This window comes from Monopterus albus, unplaced genomic scaffold, assembly GCF_001952655.1.
Source record: "Monopterus albus unplaced genomic scaffold, M_albus_1.0 scaffold24.1, whole genome shotgun sequence".
In the NCBI taxonomy this organism is placed as follows: Eukaryota; Metazoa; Chordata; class Actinopteri; order Synbranchiformes; family Synbranchidae; genus Monopterus; species Monopterus albus.
Window position 1 is genome coordinate 997,173 of NW_018127904.1, and position 4,983 is coordinate 1,002,155.

Sequence of the window (4,983 nt, forward strand, 5' to 3'; positions counted from 1 at the left end):
ATTCAGCCAGACTCCAAACAGAACCTACTGACAGATCATGGCTCCTGGGGAGTTATGCTGCATTCAAATAGCACCTTTTGATATTAGATCAATACCCCGGATTAACAGTCAAGTCACTCATGGGCAGATGCTGCGGGGAGACAGCATGCTTTGACTGTGATACATTATGTGCCAGAACTAAACAAAGAAGTTATTTCAATTCCAATGGTTTTGTTACTTTTTTCACAAAAGGTCAAGTGCTGTCAAAAATATCAGCATATTGACCTTTTTAAACATTCCAGAAACATTGGGATCATAGATTATGCTTTCTTTCACTCTTTCTTGCAAACAAAGGGTTAAAACTCAGTCACACCAAAGTCGCAGGGGGCTGCAACTCTGCGCTTGTCATTTGCAGGTCATTGTACAGTTCATTTGAAGTCTAACATGGCATGGACTGTCCTGGTGATGTGTGTGTACTGTCAGGAGAACAGAGACACTGCAGGATGACATCAGGCTCTGTTACTACTTGACTAGATCTGTTCACACACCAGTAGCTCATTCACTCACACTCCAACACCTATACACTCTGGTGAAATCCGCCAAATATTGTCATGTTTCTGAAATTCTGATAATTGCCCCCCTCCCCATCTGACCATGCTGCTACACCTGTGCAAAGTTTTCTGACGCTGTTGCAGCAAGCTTGCTTGTCATCATCTGTGAAATCCTCCCTGTTTGAATAGTTAATGGCCAAGATTGGTGTTATTATATATTTTTCTTACTGACAGCAAATAAATCTATATTCACCATGAGTCTGAAAAAGAAACACACACACCAGATCTGTAAGAATTGTGTTAGCTAGAGCACTCAGTGATCATATTTTAATGTATGCCAGTCATTTCCGGATGCTGGGAGCTGGTGGAGTAGAAGGACAGAATCCCTCCTACTCACAAATCTTGGCAGCTGTGTGTGTTTGGGTGTGGTATGAGCTGGGTCTCTGTGGCAGTGGCCGAGCTAGTGCTTTCCCCCCTATGACTCCCAACACTAGTTCAAAAATAAACTGAAGGAAACAACCAGCACCAAGAGAAAAGAGAGACCTGAATAAGTGAATGTGTAACTTGACACTTTCAGAAATACATAGTCAACATAAGAGGGTTTCATTTTCTGAACTTACATGCTTATAACAAACTAGCATAGGTCATGCAACCAAACACATACAAACATATTCATTTAATGACTATTTCAAACTAGCCTCCGAATCACTAGGTAGGAACTGTCTGAGGCAATCAGCCAAAATGTTTGTTTTAGTACACCGTAAATTAAACAAGCAGATGAATCTGAAAAAACTCTCTTTGGTGTGGGACAGACTACAGGACTTGTAATGAATTATAGTGAAAAACTGAACTTAAACAGAAGAAGAAGAAGGAGAAAAGAAATGCCCGCTTCACCCTATGATTGGCGATGAGAAGTAACAAAGTATAAATACTTCATTACTTAAGCTGAGTTTTCAGGTATCTGTACCTGAGTATTTATTTTTCTGTCAGCTTTTTACTTTTACTCCCTACATTTCACCAAAAATACCTGTGCTTTCTACTCCTTACATTGTCAAATCAGGCTAATTAATTTTAGTTTTAATGCATTTGAGGGGAACTATCATTAAATATTATTTTCTCAACCAATACTGGGTGTTTTTTTAATATTAGCATTAGCAACATTAGCCTTTGAAATTCTGATAATTATATTGAAATTGCTTTAATTTGTTAGTGTTACTAGATTTGAAATAAAAATAATAAATAAAATATTTTCTTGCATTAATAAATGTAATGGGAGAAACCATGGATAGTCACAGGTCCACTTTAAAGTCATGAATATTCTTCCTGCAGACTGGCTGAGTGTGCTTGAAGTTGGGCTTTATGACTGCAGGACTCCATGGTAGCCAGACATCTTCTCTGCTGTCTCAGAAAAAGACAGCACAGACAGACATATTGGCAGACAGCTACATGAGAACACCTACTGCAGGATGAAGACACAGCAATCCTGCATATACTGTATACCAGACACAATGTGTGTCTCTGTGCACATGCACTGCCTTTAACTGAATTGTCTGTTCTCTCTTTTTCAGCGCTACAGCAAGAAAATAAACACGCTCCAGCTGCCATTTATCAACAGTCTACTTTTTCTTATATTGTAGTGACATATAAAGAATTAAATATTAATACACCATTGTGTATTGATTGGAAAAACATACCTGCCACGATAATGGTCCAGTTGATATTTCTGAATAAAACAATGACAAACTCATTATCAAAGGGCATTTTTTAAACATTTATGAAAGCTGAGTAGCTGTGGTGCAGCAGGCCTCACATGGGCAATAAAAAGCATGTAGATGAAGACCATGCCCATTTATAGTTATTCAAAATAATGAAGCTTATGCACGATAAACAGGGTCTCTTGAGCTGCATTAACCTGGAAGACCTGGCACCATAGATTCAAAGGTCCAATTGATTATTTTGATGGCTGAAAACGTTCAACCACATCATCTGAACACTTACAAGTCAGTCTATACAGTATCTGTTGCTTGATGAAGATGATAAAACACTGTGTAGAATATAAATGTAAATGATCAGAGAACATGAGAGGTTCGTTTGGATGTGAGGGCTAAGAGATAGGGCTGGAAATATTCTGTGAAAAAAACGTTTTTCATTCTTTAATTCCAGAGGCAGAGTGAGCGACACTGATACTTCTTTTGTTCAGCTGACTCATGGTTGGGGAATGGAACTGTTATGTGGTGTGGAAAGATTTCACCAGAGAAACAGAAAAGAGAGTCCACTTCAAGCTGCAGGGACTGAACAAAGAGAGTCTTTAAACACGCCAGTCCAGTCCAGTCAGTGGAGAGTCCAGTTAAGTCCCACTGAGTACAGTGGAGCAGGAATCTGCAGAGACTCTGGTGTGACTGTGAGAAGCCATGGAGACCCCCTGCTCCCTTAAGGGAAGGACTGGGGGAGACATTGGCTGTCCCCAGGGGCCAGGAGGAGGTGTCACCTCCACACAGTGTGACAACCCCCCCTCCCCAAAACTGCCATCTTCTTCCTCCCACGTTCTTAGACGAGTAACAGCCCAGGCACTACCACAGGCAAGGACGGAGACCGCGTGGGCTCCGCCAGTCATGGCTTCTTGCACCATCACTTCACACTTATATCCCCCACACTCTCCTCCATTCCTTTCCTTTTTTTCAGGCTTCAGGCTCTCGCTGCTGATTTTGTGACTACAGGACTTTTACCAGGGTCTCACCCAGACATACGCCACATGCCACCCTGCCATCCACAACCACTCTGCCAAAAGCCAGATGTAGTCCGAGGCTTGAAACGGTGTACCGCTGTTCCACATCCCCAACAGCCATTTTTGTCTTATTTTGAATCTCTTGATACAAATACATGATGAAAGAAGTGCCTAGTCCTTGAAACAAGTACAGATACCAATACAATGATGTAAAAACATATATGTGAAAGTAAAAGCAAGCAGAAGTCCTGCATATAAAATCCAACAAAAAAAAAAATACACATGTCAAAATATATTTAAGGCATGAAAAATAAAAATAGCATTATATGATTTCATATTGTTAGATTGTTGCTAATGCATCATCTTCATTAGCTGGGTACATGAATGTGGGCAATTAGCCAGAACTTTGACAGTATTTTATAAGATTATCATATTTTGTAGATCTTAATCTGAAAAGTATCTGGTAATTTGTGTATATACTTTTTGTTTTGTTTTATTTTATTTTGTTTGTTTTATACCTGTTTAATTTAATTCTGCTATTTTATCTGATTGATGTAAAGCACTTTGGTCCACTCCCTGTTGTTTTAAAGTGGTACAATATGTAAATAAAGGTTGATTGACTGATTGATTGATTAGATAAATGGAGAGTAAAGCATACATTTTCCTCAGAAACACAATTAAGTAGTAGGATAAAGTAACATAAAGTGGACATACTCAAAAACTGAGCAAAGTAACTTGAGTAAATGTACTTCGCTACTCTCCATCAGTGATCTCCTATTGATACTATATGTTTCTCTCATGTGTATCAATCTATAACGATCAATCTCACACCTTCACTACACAGCAGATCAAACGGACTGTATCAGCCGAATGTTTGTCACATTTTCTTAAAGAAGGCAGAGCTAATATCAAGGAATGCACAAAAAGCCAGTGAGAGAGAGAGAGAGAAAAGAAAAAACCCTCATGGACTAATCTTGTGCTGAGTACAGCCATAATAATGATGATGGATTAGAAATACAGCTGTGTATTGGGATTACAGTGCTATTAACTGGCGAGGGGAGGAGGATGCAGAGGAAGACCAGTATCAAGCTAATCAATCAAATAATCAGGACAAGTCCTTGTCTACTAGAAACAATTAGACCACTTCTCCAAAATCAATAGCCCTGCATTCTGTTTAGATACCCACTGGTCACTCATTCAATAAAGCTTCTGTGGGTTTTGATAAGCCTGCCAGTCGGCAAGGGCCATTTGAGGCTCCGAGTGGGAACAAAATACATCAAACAGGCTCCGGGAAGGCCTCATAAAAATTGCAAATCGAAAACAATATAATTTAATGTGGCAAAGGTTATTTTTCCATTGTTCATTATCAAATGTCTCATGTGAAGCATTGCTATACAGGAGAAAAAATCTATTTTGTCTTGAGTGTTTGGGGAAAACAGGAGGGACATATATTACATCTAAAGGAAAACAAAATACCGATGGAATCAAAGGAGTTCATAAAGTTGCTCTGAGAAATAGTCCTGGTCCTAGAGGTGTCTCCTGCTTCTAGCACAGCTCCCATACATAATTAAAACAGGAATTTGTATCTGTCTGCACTCTGTGGCCTCCTGATGAATTAATATCTGGTGGAAGTCCTACACTGCCATCAGATTAGCTCATTTATTTCTGTCATCTTCTTGCTCCATCAGCTATTTGTAAATCAGAGAGGGTGGGTGGGTGTATTGGGGG